Source organism: Corvus moneduloides, chromosome 8 (genome assembly GCF_009650955.1).
Source record: "Corvus moneduloides isolate bCorMon1 chromosome 8, bCorMon1.pri, whole genome shotgun sequence".
NCBI lineage: Eukaryota > Metazoa > Chordata > Aves > Passeriformes > Corvidae > Corvus > Corvus moneduloides.
The window spans coordinates 21,043,122-21,061,322 of record NC_045483.1 but is presented as its reverse complement, the minus strand read 5'-3'; the positions used below and the strand labels follow the sequence as shown (position 1 = coordinate 21,061,322).

Sequence of the window (18,201 nt, the reverse complement as noted above, 5' to 3'; positions counted from 1 at the left end):
CAGGGATTGGGAGTGGTACTTCCCTGCATTGTAATAGTTCCAGTACTGAGCTCAAACAGGGATATTCACAGAAGCTTACTTCCCAGTATGCTATGGCTGGTTAAAATCTGTTCATCCTATTAGATGAAGTTTTGCCATCTTCCTACCAAAACAAGTGCCTGAGCATGGTTTTTAAAGTTCCCTCTCTCCCAATTTATGCACGTGCATGCTTGTATACATAGGTGGATTACTCTGTGGGAGACCTGTAATTGATGGTAGCTTTTATTTATGCCCAAGTACATTTCCTTTTAGACTAGGATTGCTCTGCTCTCACTTGCTGGGCTAGTGGCACAAAGGCCTGCAGCATGCTTTTACGCTATAATATCTATGCGATGTGGGGAGAAGCATGAGCAGAACCAGACCCTGAATATCAATATGCTTTCCATTTTATTATGAAAATCATTACTTCTTACTTATGTGTAATTAAGAACATAGGAAAACAGAGCATTTGATTAATGATTGGACTTGTGATCTAGTTTTGGGTTTGCTATGGCTTTGCAGGGTGACTGCAGATAAGCCACTTGTGTGGTCTGTGCTTCAGCTTTCCCATTTGTCCATGCAGATGATAAGCCTGACCTCTGTAGAAACCACTGTAAGAGACTGATGAACAGTGCTGCAGAGCAGCTGGGTGGTATTACTGCTACACATCACAGATAATTTTTTTTGCCTGAGAATTTGAAAGGTTTGGGACTGCAGACTAATGCACCTGCACTGGTTGTTTATTTGGGTTTGGTATACATTTATTTTAGAGTAGAGAAAGGTGATCCTCTGGGGACACTTAAAGTGGCTTGAGTGGAGGATCATGAATTTTTCCCTTGAGATCCTTAGTGCCTGAGAGCTCCTCACCTGCCAGAATGTCCTCTTTGCCTGCTGGGAAGGAATAGGAATTTACTGGTTGGTGTGTAGTACTCTGAAGAATTTTAAGCCAATTTCTTATGTACTTAACAAGTATTAGAAAACAAAAATGCATATGCTCGTGGTTTTTAAGACAGACTGGCTACAAGGAAGGGATGCATATAATTAAGTTAATAAAATGTCATTCTGAAAGTTTCTTGTGCTAAAGGGGGGGTCCTCTAAAGCACTGGTGAATGGGAGAGAGGGAAAGGTGGTTGTGCCTAATCTGTGGCAATTTATGTAATTTTACTGTAGTTATCCATGAATGGATAGGCAGGATGACATTTATTCACAGAGAACAGTTTTGTTAATGCATCATATGACTGCATGTTGGTGGAGTTGGGATTTGGCCAGTTCTTGCAATGAAATACTGTCTCATCATGGTTTATTTCTCCTTCATGCTTCTGTGGGAAAGAGTAGTGCTCATACCAATAGAGGACAGCCTGCAAAAATGGCACCAGGGCTGTGCTTCAGAGGCTTGTTTACATTGGAACATCCTATAGGTTACATCAGTCATCATAGCAGTGCTACTGCCGTATGGTTGTTCCTGTTCCAGAAAGCATTTGTTTGTTTCTTACTACACGTCTAGAAGTTCAAAATAAACTGAAAAAATTACTTATACAAAAAAATATATCTTCTACTAATGTGACATTTGAAATTCATTGCTTTAGATTTAGCATATTTTTCTCGTTTAAAAAAGGCCCAAACTTGGCATAGATTGTCTTAAATGCTTTTAAGAAGTGTGAAGAGATTTCAGTGTTGTTCGTTCCAAAACAGGATTAATGCTGAAATTGTTTTATATATGTCAGCAAGTTTTAACACCTAAGCTGTTACAATATCAGTAAAAATCTTCCATACCTATTACAAAGACTGTATTGAGCCTCAACAGAAAGAGTAAGAAATTTAATCTTTTACTTCGACTTTCCCTTTTGGAAGAAACAGGCCTGAGCCATTAAATGGAATATCCAGGGAAAGATGTTTCTATAACCTTAAGAAAGAGAAATTGCTTCAGAAAAGTGCAGTGTTACCAGGGATAGCACATGCTAAGTGAGGTAGGTGCAGAGCAACATGATAACCTGGAAGACGGAGTCATAAAGCCAAGCACTCAGAGTGGTTTGCAAGTGAGTAGAGAAGTTACATATAAGGTAGCTAGAAAGGCAGTGAGGACAGTGGGATGGAGAGTTGTTTTGTGGTGAAATGAGAAGGAAAGCAGGTGAATTCTGTGCTGGTGGTTTGAGGAAGGATGAGGGGTTTGGAAAGACTGGTCATATTTTGGAGTAGTTACTTCCACAGTACATTTAAATGGAGTTTTAAGCTGATACTCTTGCACCTGTATAGTGCAAACTGTAGTGTACAGCATACCCTCCTGTCACTGTAGTGTACAGCATACCCTCCCTCACTGTAACTGAGGTAGGTTGGACCAAGGAAGAGATGGGAACTACCAAAAATACTTTTTTTTTTTTTTACCAGAATATCAAATTGTACTTTGAAATGGTAAATCCCATTTCACAGAATGTAGTACTGGATGACAAATGCTACAAGCACATGACATGAAGTGCTGAGCTGCCACATATTCCCTCTGTTGGCTCAGATTTGATCAGCTGTTTTGGAAAGTGCAAGGTCTGTGGTAGACTGGGCATCACCTGTTGCTGCCATGCTAGTTTTTGGCTGCAGGCAGGGGGATGATATTAATCTGATGTGAGCACTGTGGCACACGTCTGGATTAACTCAACAGAAATGCAATCACGTGTTAAAATATGTGCTGCTGGGTATTTTGGCAGCACAGACCTGTGTGATGAGACTGCAGGTGGTGGGAGCAGCTGCCTCATCAACCTCTGCTGAGGTGGGGGTGCTGTCAGCCAGAGGCAGAACAGGCTTTTGAAGCACACTAAGATATGATTGCTCATAGCTTTGTCTGCTTTTCTTCAGTTATTTGATTCACCTGCTGGCATGGGCTTAAGAAGCTTGCAGAAGCATGGTCAGTGCTTCAGGTGCAAACTGATTAGCTGAAGATAAAAAACCCTTTGTAAATGTGTCCTAAAACCGCGACTTTCGAGTCTTTTAAACTTTTCAGTACAGGAGCAGGTTTTTGTACAGCAAATCTACATATTGTGTTGCCTTTTTGAGGGTTTTCTGAGAATTATTCACTGGGTGCCAGCATTCCTCTGACAGCAGGATGGGAAGCAGTACTTTGCCAACATGAGGCCTTATTCCCTGAGCACCTGCTTTCCCTTTGCTTGCTCCTCTTCTGTCGCTTTTGACTGCACCAGGTCCCAGTCATGCTAGGTGGTCCCAAATGTTCGTTCTTTGTAGTGCTTTGGGTTTTTTCTCCACAGCAGATCCAAAAGCAGGACTGTTTAACAGAATTTCCAAACTACTGTCCACTCTTCCAGCCTCCACTGAGAACAAATGTTTCTGTGATGTGGCTTCACATCCCATTCTGGCTTCCTAGTACAATTTTCTCCACCTTTCTAACGTAGCAAATTGCACCGTGCGTGTTTGTGTTTCTCGAGAGGCTGCTGCCGGCGATGTCACAGCAGTGGCAATCTCTACCTACTGCTTTCCTGGACATCCTACGCCTTCCGCGCTGCCCGGGAGCGCGGCGGCCGCGACCGTGCCGGGCAACACCGGGCCGCGGCGGCCGCGCTGCCGGTCCCCGCTCCCGCGCTGCCGGGCGCGGGGAAGCCCTCGCCACGTGTCTCGGTGCGGGCGCGGCTGCGGCGGCTGCGGGACCCCGGCCCGAGCCCTCCCCGCCGCGCTCCCGGCGGGCGGGGCCCCGGGCCCCTCCCCCGCTCCGTCCGTCCCTCCCTCGCCGCGGAAGATGGCGGCCGGGCAGCGCGGCGGCGGCGGCTCCCCCAGCGGCCGGACGGACGCGCAGCGCCCCGGAGCCGGCGGGCCGCGACCGGCCTGAGCGCTGCTCGCGGCGCCGGGGGACGCCCGTCCGCTCTCCCTCCGGGAGCCGTGCCGTGCCCGCCCGGCGGGGCCTTCTTGCGGCAGGTGAGGTGGAGGAGGAGGGCAGCGCGGTGGTGGCGGCCCGGCCCAGTCCGGTCCGGCTCGGAGGGCGGCGGGGCAGTGCGAGCGGCGCCGGCGGGGCCGGGGGAAGTTGTGCCGGCCGGGGGTGACGGTCACGGGTGGGGGGCAGTCTGTGAGGGGCGGCCGGGGCGTGGGAGGAGGCGGGGGGGCCGAGCCGGGGCAGGCGGTGCGGAGGGCGCTACCCTCCGCCCCGGAGCCACCTGTGCGGCCGGGGGCCCCCGCCGGGAGTCCACTTTGGGGGGCCCGTGCCCCAGCATGGTGCTCCGTTGCCGGCCATGCCCGGGGCCGAAGGTTTTGCAGCACTGTTCGGCTGCTTTTGGCGGGCGCCGGGCCCCCGACATGCGGCTCGGAGCGGCAACTCCTGTCCGTCCCATCGCGGCTGCCGCCCCTCAGAGCACCCTGTGCTCCGGCCGCCGGCGGGGAGCGGGGTCCTGGGCCGGAGCTGCCCTCCCGGCCTCACTCCAGCTTTGTTTACCCCACGGCGTCGTGTTGCGGGCGGCGAGGTTGCTGAGTACGGCGGGACCGGCGCCGAAGTAGTCGGCGTGCACCGGGGCAGAGGATGCTTCTGTCCCCATGGTGAGGCTGCGGCTGCACTGCCCGTGCTGCACACGCTGCTGTCTGGGGGCTGCGCTCAGAGCAGGCCAGCCGCGGGTACAGTTGTGGTACCATAAAGACACAACAAAAATTACGTAGGGAAAGCTGATGGAACGTGAGGAATCGTTCCGGTAGTATTTCCCATCATATTTTAGTTGTTAAAACATTTTTGCAGAGTTAAAGGGCTATATAAAAGCACGAGACATCCCTGTTTGCTTATGCAAGTGTGAGTAAACTGTGTTGCCTGAATTAGAAGTGAGCAAATGTCACACATCTGAATTCAGCCACAAGTTAATGCTACTCCACACTGGGATTCTTTGTGACCAGTCTTTTCAAAGAAGTATTCAGTGTTGTTAATTGTATGTACATTTCTCGTTAGGAAGTGTAGCTTTGTCCTTTGTGGCAGAGGTAAACTAGAAACTTCTGATGAATTTTTCAGGTTATGTGCAGTCAATTATCTGTGGTAATTGGGCTGGGAAATTTTGAATGATGGCAGTATGGAGGGACACATGTACAAAAGCACCCGAAGAGCCAGAAAAAATTAGAAGCTTAGTATCAGCCCCAAGAGTTTATTGGCCTGGGTGCCCACACGTGCTGATATTGCCCATGTGAGGTGGCTCTGCACCCACACGGTGATCCCAGAGCCGAGCCCTGTAGAGCTGCTGCACAAAGACACCTGAGGCGCTCCATCCACGGTCGGTTTGTGCAGCGTTTCTGCATTGGGCTTCTCAGTGCAGCTGTTTTCATGGTACTGAGATCACTGATATGCTGACAGAATGGACATAGAAAGGCGTTTTAGTTTGTTCTTCAGCCTGCACAAAAGTGATTGTGGTGTGTTGAGATTGTTGGTTCCAAAACCAGCCTGACTCCATTAGACCAGTTTCGAGCCAGTAGAAAACCTCTGTGCTTAAATCTGGCAACCAGCATAAAATGGTGTAAAAACTTTCTGCTGTCAGCAGCTGTGAACGAGTATGTATCTCTTGCAGTTATTATCTTGTCCAGTTGCTGCTTTCTTCTTAAATTTTTATTCCTTATCCCAAGTTCCTCTTTTTGTTTGTTCTTCCCTTTTGGTTTTTGTTTTCCCCTAAGCACATGGTACTGTTTTCCTTGTTGCTTCTTGAACATGGTTTCCTTAATGGGTCTTTTCTTCTTCTGTTTCAGTATTTCTTCAGCCTTTGTAAAACTGCTTTTTTGCATGTATATATGAACTATGAAGAACTGGAATTTTAAAAAAGGGTGCAGCTCAGGATGAGCTGAGAGCAAGGACACAGAGCAGGAGTAGTGGTACATCTGTCCATGTCAAAATTTTTGCTCTAGTTGCAGAAATGACTTTAGCTTGTGGGTATGGGTTCTCAGACTGGGTGTCAGAATGGAGAGTGGGGGCCAATCTGGCAGCAAAATGGGATTGTGATACAGAAAAATTGAGAGTCAGTGTCTTGAGTTATGGCATAGTATGTGCAATTGTTTATCAGGACATGAGCATGTGCCTGGGCAAGCTGTGTGTCTCCCAGCAGTGTCTAGTAGTGCAGTGATGGTGGGATCTGCTGCATGGATTTTGCGTAAGGCATGTTTTACTGTTGTGATGCCTAACCTTTGGTCTGATCTGCATCAGAATTCATGTAGGGGCCTGGTAAAAATAGCTTGAGCCTAGTTTTGTATTTACATTTATAATTCCATGTTTATTCTTTTAAAAAAATGCGGGAAGGGGAAATAACCAAATGCAGCTGAGCTTTCGATATGTCCTGAACCACAGCCTATCTCCCCATCACTGAGCCTTGTTTCAGAGGATTGAATGACTGTCTCAAAGCTCTCTGTGGTATATCTGGAATATGTGGTGATTCTCTGAGCAGAGCTGCACAGATAAGATAATCCGTTTCATTTTAATTGGCAGAGTTGTTTACACATGATCTCTTGCTCATTTTCCTCTTTTAAAGGAATGCATATCTGTCCCTGATTATAGCTCGGGTCAAAATCCCTCAGCACTTGTAGCAAATCTCCTTTAATTGGTCTCATTTAGCTCTCATAAGGTTGTGTTTTAATTCTCACTCTTCCGAATCCTTTTCCCCAATCTGTAATGTAATTTATTACAGGATATTTTATAGACAAGGGAGCAGCCTCTGGCTGTCAGCAACCTTTGCAGTGTATCAAATTTCCAGCTCAACAGGCAGCTGCAGTGGAGTTTGTGGGTGTAAGGCAGTGATGCTGCTGCAGCAGCACACAGGCAAATCAGTGGTGGCGGCACTGGGCATGAGTGCTGGGTCTGTCCTGGATTCTGGAGATAATTGGGGTGGATGCTTGTGTTTGCTGTCTCTGATTCTCTAGTCTTATTGTTGCTTTGGTGATGAAGGGGTCTTTGAGTTCGATTTTTTTCCATTTTAGCTGTCTTTCCAATCTGTGCGTTTCAAGGCAAATACATCCAAGCTGCTGATGTTGTCTGATGACAGGTTTTGAGCAGCACAGGAGTGGTGGAAGGCTAGTCCTGGGAGCATATTTTTAGAAGGCCCAAAGCAACATCAGCTGTCTGTAGAAAATTCCCTGTGACTTTGCTGAACACGGTTGCTTTGCTTAATTGAACATAATGCAAAGAGGTGAAGCTCTGCATTTCATTATGCCTGCGCTGAGGCGCTTCACCTCTGGCCTGTAATGGCACTGTATGCTGGTGCAGCTCCTGCCTGATCTCTGGGTGTTCTGACATCAGCTCTGAAAGTCTCAGAGTCTGGGTTTTATTTTTCTTTTTTTTTGATCTGGGCTCCCTACCTTTACACTGACAATTTTCCCACTACAGCAGAATCAGAAGGGACTATGTGCCTCTGCTTCAGCCACTGGAGATGCCAGGCTGTGTGGTGCAGCAGTGAAGGTACAGACAGACCTTTTGCTTTGCTGATCCTGCTCCGGAAGCAGGAATCTCCAGGAGATCTGTGGAGCACAGCTGTGTCTTAAATCACCACTGAAAGATTTACTGGAGTGTACAGATGAGAGCCCTACCTGTTTTTCCTGAATAGTGATATTTGAAGGTCTTTGTCCTCTGGCAGTTGCTGTTTGGGGACTATTTTTCAATATAGACCCATATCCTGAAAGGAAATTATATAGATCACTAGACTCAATCCATATGTTACTCTGTTAAAAATGCAGTAGGACTCTCTAGACACGAGTGATGAATTAATCTTCTGCACCAGGAAGATACCCTCCATCATGTTCTTGCCTGCTCTAATATATTTAGTAAGCTGATTTAGCAATGAATGTGAGGTTTTTTTATAAGACTATAAGGGCAGTTCGGACCTTCTCAAAATATTTGTGGCTTACGCTGGCCAGCGTCACAAGATCTGTTTTCACAGAAGTGGGATTTGCTGTTTGCTTATTTTTTAAAGCTGCCCAAACTCTTCAAACAAGGAGAGGGATGGGCACATGCTCTCTCTCTCTACAGACTCAGCCTGCTTTTAAATTTGTCAAGCAAAATAAGAAAGGATAGCTTCATGCAGCACTTGCTTATGTACTAGCAACACCAAGAAGGTGTTCGGAAATACCTGTCTCTTCCAAATGTGTTTGTAGCTGTGTTTAACCGCAGCTGTTCTTCCTGCTGGGGTTGCAGACATGGAGTATCAACAGTGCTTGCAGCTCCTCTCAGGCTGAAACATTACCACCTTAACTTAGCCTATAACGGTGCCCTCTTCCTTTCCATTAAGTGAATTTAGTATTTTTCATTAAATACAAATTATGAAGTTATGCATTAAAAGTAACAGCGATCAGATACCAACATTCATATGTTTTCCCCAGAATCAAAGGAGGTTGAAAAAGGAGAGATACATTTTGTCCTTTGCTCAGTGTACAGGGCTTGTGCAGGTCCTAGTGCTGGTCCCTGTACTCTGGGTGTCTCACGCTGCACTTAACATCTACAGCATTTTGTTACGTGTTTTGAGTGTGGAATGGAAATGAGGGAGTGTGATCCAGAGTTTGGTGGGCTGCAGTTGTGCTGTGCCTGATCTGTTTTCTCTCAACACTGCAGTGCATTATTCTGATTTTTTTTTTTTTTTCCCTTTGGAAATATCTCCATTAGTAGAAAAGATTGTCTAGGACATTGTCTGTAAAGGAAGAGACAGCAGAGTCTGTCCCCTCCTCTCCTACCTTCCCATCCCAGTACAGTAACTCACAAGAGGAGGCTTGCCTAGAGCAGGTTGCCTCCTCACGGAGGGTTTCTACAATGGGGGAGAGAGTAGGTCATAAAGCTGCATGTTTCAGATGGCACACCAACAAGTTGTGGCCCTCTCCAGAGCCAGGGGTCTCTGCTGCTTTTATTTATTGACGTATATTTTTTCTATGTATTCAGTTGTTGGATTGGGAGCTGGGTTGGCATAACTGATGCAAGAGGGAAGGAGGAAAGAGGGACAGCAAAATGACAATTTTATCCCTTCTTAATCTCTTTTTGCAGTTCTGGTCTGCCATCTGGTCAGTCTCTTTGAAAGCATACAACCCCAGCACCCTGCCTTTTCTCTTCTCTTTGTTTCTTCAGTCTCCTACATCCTTCAGTTCTGTGTTAGGAACTCTCCAAGAATATTACACTCCTTTGAGTGGTTTGTGTTGGGAGGCTCCTGTGTCAGGTCCATTAGATATGTGACAGAGCAACTTGTTTTCCTTTGATCGTGTTTAGTTTTACGGTTCCAGATGATTCCATTAGCCTAATATTTTATTGGTCTTTAAGCTTATCTCTAATTAATGCTAATTTGCTTGGCAATACTTCTGAAGTAAAATCAGAGCTTGCATGTGGGTTTTTAGAGCTCTTCAACAGATCTTAACTCTTACATTTTCAATCACTTTGGTATTAATTCCTCAAAGGAAACATTGGGAATGACAAAGTGTAATGATAGGCCTTAGCTGTGGTACATTGTGAGTAGTAGAGCTCAATTTAGAAAAGCAGAGAAGCTTGAGATTTACTTCAGAAAGGTTAGAAGAACCACAGAACATTTACAAATGTCTATTTTTGTTTTAAGAACCTCTTACTGAATGACACTGCATTAGCTCTCTAGCCCTTACTGGTACTTTAGAGTGAATGGAAAATTTTGTATCATAAAGGGCTTTTAAAACAGTCAGTTCTGGCTTCTCTTCGATGATGAGAGTTGGACTCATCTGATTACATGTGAAGGTATAGTGTGTAAATACAGCTGAAGTGTCCACATCTGAGCCAGGCACTGTAAGTTCCCTTTATATTAAGGGTATGTTAGGACACTACTCTTTTCTAAATCTATCCTAAAGGAGGTGGCCACATTTGTTGAGGTGAATCACCTGCTGGAAGTTCTTTTTTGTTTTTCCACTGAATATATTAAAAACTGAGAATGTCACTCCAGATATAGAGAATGTCAGAGGGATAAGTATCTGAGCAGAAGGTAAGTTGAACACCTTCCAGAGTAACAACTAACTTGCTCCTAATCCTGGACTGCTTTTCAGTGTAGCACTTTTAATATCTTCACTATTACTTATGTAAATTTGTCTCTTCTGATCTTAACTACCTTTCCCATATTTAGAACATCTTTTCTGTACATTTTTCTTCTTAAGCTAGTGCTCAGGTAGGGATTCTGTGCCACTCACACTTCAGGCTGAAAGCTTTTGCAAGTGCTGGCTGTTACGGCTTGTTCTGCAACTGTCAATTGTCTTTGCCCTTGCCTCTGTGATTAAGTTGTTTAACAGCCTGGGTTCCATTGGAAGTGGTAACCAGGACCTTACTGTGGTCCTGGGACAGCCATGCCTGTCCCAGAGAAGTCAGACCAAGTCATGGGTGAGTCTTTGTTCCATCCAAAACCTAGCTGTAGAGATCGTAGTTGACTCTGTAGGCAAGGAGAATGTCAAAATGTCAGGTACTGGACTATGATTTTTTTTTCTTTAAAGAGACAGGCTTCTCTTCTGCACAGTCTAGGTTTTGCGCTGCTGAAAGCTTAACTTTGAACAAATGGTGAGGTCAGGTTTGGAGTGGCCCAACACAGTGGCACATTGCATGATTGAGATGAATAATGTAATTTCACAGCAAGTTGAATACCTCTTAATATTTAACAGCCCAAAATGAACAAGGAGCACAGCAAGACTGGGAACTCTTGTGCAATCTATAAAAGGCAGAAATTTTCAGTGGAGAAAAGTTTGGTGTTTTGCCTGACCCCTTAAAATGTCATCCTCTTGAATCTGTCATCACCCGTGTCTTGTTTGTGTTTCTTTTCTGGAAATCACCTGTGTAGGTCTGTTTCAAGTATTGAGATGTCTTTGAAGTGGCATCCTTTGTCTCAGCAATGGAGCTACAGAACTGAAATCATCATCACCTAACTGTTGGAAAACTGCTTGTCCTTCCAGTTATTGAGGGCTGCAGAGGTATTAAAAAGAGCAGACAGAAACTAGTGTAGAGATTGCATCGATCAACACAGGGTGTCTGTGTGTGAGGACAGCTGCAGCTCCCTGTTTCATCAGCTGTGTGAATCCACTTTCAGGAGAACGATGTGAGCTATCGCAGTGTTAAACCTGCTTTTTCAGTGGAATAAAGTGGGATCCTGGCCCAATCCAGCAGCTGTGAAGAGGCAGATTCATTTCAGCATTGAAGCCTGGCATAAATTGCTAGTCTCCATGTCTGATCTATTGTCCAGAACACTTCTGAAACATCAAGCTTTCCCCTGTCCCCCATTTTGGTTACAAACAATGTATTTAATTTGTTACTTGTAATTTCATTGTTTTTGTTTTTAATTAAATGTTCTGGATTCACTCAGTGATAGTGAAGCTCAAAATGCACGTGCTTTACTTATGGCTGAGTCATAATCGTCTTCCTTATAAACAGAGATCTGTCACTGTCTCCTGATTTAATTTTGTCTGGAGACTTCCATCTATATCCTTCCTTCATGTTCCTTTTTCTAGTCTGGTCACTTGTATCAAAGCATGATATGAATAAGCCTACTTTCCTGAGTGAAGGCTACTGTGAAAACGTGCTGTTATCATGTGTTCGCATCTTTAGTTTAGTATCCTGTAACTGTGCGTGGAACAGGGTGTGTTTCCATGGCCCAAGTCCACGTAAACATACAAACACAAAGCTTTCTGCAGGAAAGCTTGCTTTGCCTCAAACAAAATATTGATGTTTGCCTTTCCTCATTGCATTACTTATAAATACAAATTCCTCACTAACCATACGTGATGCTTCAGTGCCTGTGGTAGCAGGCAGAGCTCGAAAGTTCTTTTTGGTCTTGCGTTGTGTATGTGGGCAGGTTAAGAGCAAACTGGTGTTCCGGGATTGTCGTAATTGCAGTTGGTGTTGAACATAATGTTCCTCTGAGGTTGTTAACTCTCTTGCATGTTGTAGAGCTATGGTATAATTATTTTTATGTTAGTCCTAGCATTTTCCTATTGCTGAATGAAAACAGGGTGAAGATGCTCTTTGAACATACTCCTCTTGGTTTGCATTTAAACTGATACTACCACTGAGGAAAGCAGTCCAGTCCTGTAGTGGCTGTTCTCAGTATTGGCACAAGAACTCAGCAAGGAGGATCAGGAAACTGATGTGGAAATTAAAATAACAGAACAAAACAAACCTCCTTTCTTGCTATGTTACTGTTCTCCAGAAGGGAAAAATCTTACCAGTAAGAAACCCAGTCAGGCTCAAATACTGTACTGCTCTTGTATTGGCACATACGGTAGTGTCTTGAGGATAGGATGAATTGATGGCATGCCAGGGCAGCTGTCTTTGGAGGAGAGGAGTGACCACCTAAAGACATGCCAGATGGTCATCTAAGTACAGTTTCACATGGTGTAAGCTGAAGAGGAGTCTCATGCTACTTCTCTCTGCATCAGTCCTGCAAAGTTTTTAAATCTAGGTTAGCCTTAACTAACAGTGGTCATGAGAAACTCTGAAACAATGCTGGAAACAAGCAGCATGATAAGAGCCAAGCTGCATGCTCAGCAGATGGAGAGCCAGTGACTGCAGTCCTTCATAGCTGCCTGTTCTTTCCCACTTCTAATTGACACTGGATTAATTTTTATATTGCTGATTTCTTCTAAGGGGGAGGATTGAAGAAGTAGTAGCAGTTCCTGAGGAAAATGGGTGCAGGGGAAGAGTGAAGTAGTCATTTTGATCAAGGTGCAGACCAGCCCTGGGGTCACAGGTTCTTCACTTTATTTTTTTTGCGTCTGCTCCAAGACTTCCAAGCTTCTCTGCTGAGCAGTGCTGCATTATCTTTATGGTCCTGTGCAATTTACCAGAAAGACATGACATGACATGTCATGTCAGAAAACTAGTTATGTTTCTATGGAATGGTTCTTGGACTTGTTTTTTTTCATATCTTGTTTAAAAAAAAAAAAAAAACCAAACCCAAACAAAGAAAAAATCAACCAAACAAAAGCAATATTTCTGTGTTTTCCTCAACAATTTTTCCTAGCACCGTTGCACAGACAGTCTGTCCCATGATACTATTCTGGACAGATCTTTGAGGACTGAAACTGTTGGGAGTGCTCAGGCCCCTTCCCCTTCCTGCAATTACATCTTCCTGAAATGCATCCTGTGCAAGGGTGAAGATCAGCTGCAGGCAGTGCTGGGAGGCAAGGCAGTGGGAATTGACACAGTATCTGCACTGGAAGCAGGGCTGTTCTTGAAGGGTGTGTCTGTAAATGCTTTGGTCTTAAAGTATACTGAGTACTTTTAAAAATGAGCCAACTTAAGAAAGAATAAATACACAGCCAAACATGTCTTCATACAGCTCTAGGGTGTAAACCACAAATGCAAGATTCTGGTTTTCCCTGTCATTAGGCTTTATCTGGAGAAAGCATTCAGTGGGGATACAGATATTGTTTGCACTTCGTGGCTTAGTGATTTAGAAACCCCGTGCATGATCTACCAGGATGGGACTGGTAACACCAAACTTGAAAACGGGTGTTGAGAGAGCTGCTCGTTTTGTCCTGTCTTCACAACTCTTTCACACTGGTGTTACAGTCTCTAATACCAGCTCTCTGTTGGGATATGGTAACTGTTCCTGGGGCTGTGTGGAGTTCATCCTCATTTGCAGTCATGACCTTTTACCACGGTTGTCTTCCAGTGCAGCTATGAAACTGCTGACAGAGCTGGGGAGGTGGTTGCAAGGCTTGTGAGCACAAACGCCAGGACTTTCATGATAGCCAGAAAAACAAGAGGGAGCTTTCAGTCAAATGAAATGGGAATGACCTTGTATGCACAGACATTAGGATATAATACTCAAATCCTAAAATTTAAATTTCCTAATTATCCTTAGGTAATACTTCTTTAGAAAATCTTATCTAGCTTGCTTCCATCTGTCTTGAAGGAAAAGGAAGGAGATGCAGGAAGAAATGTTAGGGTGGGGTTCTTTTTTCATGTAAAGTTATGGGAACAAGCTGGCTACTGCAGTGAAATCCATCCTGTGAATATGAGGAGACTTCTTATCCCTTTTTTCTGCTTGTAAGGCTGGCTTCACTGAGACTGCAGAAATCAGTGTGGAGTACAAGAAAAAAAAGTAGAAATGGGTTTTGACTAATACTGATCTGCATCTAGCTTTGTGTTGGTAGTACTGGTGCAGAAGATTATTTGTCCTATCACTGTCACTCAAGATCATCTTAAACAGTAATGAGAAAGTGTCACAGAAAAATTCTTAGAAATGTTGGTTAATTTTTGTTGGGTTTGGAAATTACAAATTCTAGGAAGCAGTACTTGAGAGCAGTGAGTTGCAATACTTTTTCCCCTGTTACAGTTGCTCAGGTATGCTGTCTCTCTCCTGGGGAGCAAGTCATACAATGCGTTTTTTTGGCTTGGCAAGCTTCTTGCACGAGCTCAGCATTGCCATTACACTGCTAGCACAGCATAGTTATGCTTCAAATGTACTAGCTGCAGAGGCTATACATGACTACTGACTTTTTTGAGTGCTACCATATTCAGTGTTCAGCTTGTGGCCCTTTATTAAAGGGGTCTCATTGGCAGTGCTAAGTGCTTTAAAAATTCTGTGCCCATTTAATGTAGCTCATATTGGGCATGACTAATCACTGCTAGGGCTTAAAACCTTTGCTGTATCTGGGAGCAGGTAGCTATAATACAGAGGAATCCCCTTTCTTTTCCTTCTTCAGTAAAAGCTCTTTCTTAATATAAAGGTCCAGTTGCTGCTGTTTCTTGTACAGTGTGCAAAGCACAGCAGTATGTGGGCAGCAAACTAATGCAAAGTGTTCTCCTGTCTAGTGTTTCATTGGTCCTTCTGCCTGAGGCTTTGCAACCTTGGTCTTTTTTAGTTAAAATCTTTAAACAATGGATTATCTGTTTTCAAAGGCTTTAGAGGATTTGAAATAGCAGTCACCCTTAGGCATTTGGCTCAAGATTACAGCAATAAATACATTCATCACAGCCCCCTGGCCCTTCCAAGAGCCAGGCAGTCATAAGATTACCTCTGCCATATTCCTCTTCTTCTAACTCCAGTGAAGTGTGTCACGCTGTTAAGAATTTGAGGTAAGCCCTGTTCTTCCTGAGCATTTGCACTCAGATGGTTTGTAAGAAGAGGGGGGAGCTGTGTGTGGTGAGGTTGAGAGCACCTGCAATAGGCAGACTTCATTCTTGCTGCAATGTTGGCTTTTACAGCATTACCAATTTGTATTTTCCAGGAGATCAGAAACCTTTTTGGAAAGCTTGGTTTGCTTTTTTCCCCCCAAGGTCCAGCAGTCTGAAAATTTCAAAAGGCTTTAAAATTTTAACATTGGAATGTAATTTTAATCAATATTGACATTTCCGATCTTTGTGTGCCAGCTGCTGTTCTTCTGAATGATGTTTCTGGGACTGGAAGGCCCCGTGCCAGAGATTACAAACCAATTGCCACACAGTTGTGATATCTGACGTGGCAATTTCTGTACGAGTGCTTCCTGATTGCACTGTTTAAAGAGTCAAGTAATGTTTTATTCTGTTGCTATGAAATCTAAAGTAGTTTACAGATATCGGATGTTCCGCTGTGTTGCTTTGGAGAAAGATGCCAGCTTTCAGAAGGAGACCCAAAAGTCAGTTCTAGTAAAAAGCTACATTTTCTAAAGCATTTTATTTCTGAGTAGAAGAGCTGTTTGTTTTGTGACTTTACAGGGGCTATGCTTTGCACAGTGGGGCTTACTTCTTCTAAAGAGAAGCTGTATCTCAGGAAAGTTCATTGCATAGAGAGATCTGTGATGTCTGTATATCTGTGAAGATTTCGCTCTTAACAGCTTCTATTGATTTTCACCAAGTGCTATTTCCCAGCCCTGAGCTGTTATCACACCATGTCACGTTGCTCATCACAATTAAATAATTTGTGCTGGTTGGCCACTGGCTTTATCAAAAGACTCTCCCAACACAGGTATGCAAATTGCAAAGAGAAAATTGGATTCTCTTTGGCTTTTGTACTTTGCTTCATTTTATTTTTTCTTTCCAGCAAGTAAATAATGATAAACATTTATTAAACTACACTGTATGCTTTCAAAGTTTATAACACACATTACCTTTGCCTTGGGAAACTTCCATCTTACTTTTCAGCAAAAGGTGACAGTATTTAAAATATTTGTAAATAGAGCGAGTCAGCTTCAGCGCTTTGTCACATAAATTTTTATCAAAAGATGGTGGAAGCATGGAGTCTTTGGGGGGCTAGTACATGCAATGTTTGCAGCATTTCTTTACTGTAGCTTTAGTCTTTACCACCCTTCCTTAATTCCCTTTCCAGGGAAAAGTAGTCTCTTTTTTTTTTTTTTTTTTTTAGTAGGTGGATAAGAATTGGTAACTTAACTGAGCAGTGTATCAGGTTTGTCTTTGCCATAGAGTATCTTGGGATGGAGGCTGGGGTCATTTTTTAATACAGATAATGAACATAAACTATAGTGAACATGAATATCTGTTACTGTGGTTTTGACTATCAAAAAGAATAGAAGTATATATACAAAATATATGTAATATGTGGTTACTGATATTGGCATTACACCTAGAATGCTCTTTTGTGCTCCCATGAGAATTAACTGAGAGATACAATGTCAAGGGAATAGCTATGTCTTTAGTACGCTAAAGACTTTGTAGGGCTGGTTAGAAATGCTGAAGATGCCAGCACCACGGGGCCTGTGTGAGCCTGGGTCTGAGCCTGATGTCTCCCCTGGATTGCTGATCCATGCCTGTTGGATATGGTCAGCACTGGAGCTGTACCAGAACTGAGAAGCTGTCCTGTAGGCTGCACTCTGCAGTTTCTGTATAGAGGGGAGAGGAGGGAACTTCTGTGCTGGGATATCCCAGTGTTGTGAACTGGAGCAGGCCAGCGTACAGACTGATGGTTAAAGGAGATGGAAGCTGAAGCTTCTAGGCTGTGGGAACTATGGCTGTTGAAAAAAGATTGCAGAACCACAAAATAGTTGGAAGGGACCCACAAGCATCATCACATCCAGCTCTTAAGTGAATGGCCCGTAGGGGGATCACAACCTTGTTCTTAGCGCCATGCTCCAACCAATGGAGCTAATCTCAGTCTGATTTGAGGAACTGGGGTTCATAGAAATGGGTTTCTATGAACTGGGGTTCATAGAAATGGTGGGTGTGCTGAGGTGCTACTAGGTTTTTGGGTGCTAATGAAATGGAAAATACTGCGTCAGGTGGGTACTGCATCTGTCAGCTTGTGTTGCCAAAAGAGAAACGTTAGACAGGGAATTGACAGATGACCAGCAAGGATGGGCAAGCGTGGCATGAGGAACATGAGAAGGTTAGATGGGAAGGACGGGTTTTGGAGGAGAAAGGAAGATGAAATAGCTAAGCTACAGATAGCAAGAAGCAGATATAAAGCTTTGTAGCATCTTCCTATGCCTTGGATGGATTCTAGGTCTCTGAATCTGAAGACCTGGCTGTCAGAAAATACCTAAAACCTTTTGGCAATGCTGCTTCAGTTCCATAGTTCTTCCATCCTGAGAAAAACCACCTATAGTTGCTATAACTATAACTTATAGTTAGCTCAAGATGCCCCTGTGGCTTATCAGATGATTGCTCAGCCCGTGTGATACCAGTGGGATGCTTGTGTAGTGGAGTTTGTCATTTAAGATTTTGCTTTAACATTGGAACTGTAGACACAGTTGGAGAAGAGACCTACATGGAGGCATGTGTATGGATGTACTCCGCTACGTTCAGAAGGTTGTGAGGACAAACACTCATAACATAGAATATATCAGAATGAGTTTTGTTTGAGCAACTTTGATATGTCCCTCTTATATAAAACAAGTTCTAACATGCACGAATCATAAAAATACAGTGGAAAAATTTAATTTTTCAGAAGTTGTTTTAATTCTACCATCTATATGTGCTTTATTGTAATTACTGTAAGGAAGAAAGCGTGCTACAGATTGAGGATTACTTTCTATCTCCTGGTATTCATTAACCTTTTGGAAACCAACAGTGTGAGTAAGCATTGTTTATGTATTACTTCTTGTTGGTGTTTAAGAGTGGTATGTGCAGTTTGCAGCTTTAAAATACTCTGTCTTGGGAGCTGAGCTTGCTCAGACTTTTTTCCCTGCCTTTGGGAAATAATGAGTTGGAAAAAAAAGTTGTACCTTGAATTACTTCCTGTATTTTGTCCTTTGGTCTTCTCTTCTATGACAACAGCATCAGTGTTTTGGCCTAAATGGTAGTGAGGCTTTGCTAGAATGTGGGGAGAA

The 18,201-nt window shown here is 43.8% G+C and overlaps 1 protein-coding gene across 2 annotated transcripts in view; it reads left to right on the top strand.

Moving 5' to 3' along the window:
• The first annotated feature begins 3,825 nt into the window (after positions 1-3,825).
• Positions 3,826-18,201, top strand: part of NDST2 (N-deacetylase and N-sulfotransferase 2) — a 135,106-nt gene continuing 120,730 nt past the window's right edge. For both annotated transcript variants that reach the window (XM_032115710.1, XM_032115706.1), the window contains exon 1: positions 3,826-3,930. The gene's annotated coding sequence lies outside the window, so the exon portion shown is untranslated. The remainder of the gene's footprint in view (positions 3,931-18,201) is intronic.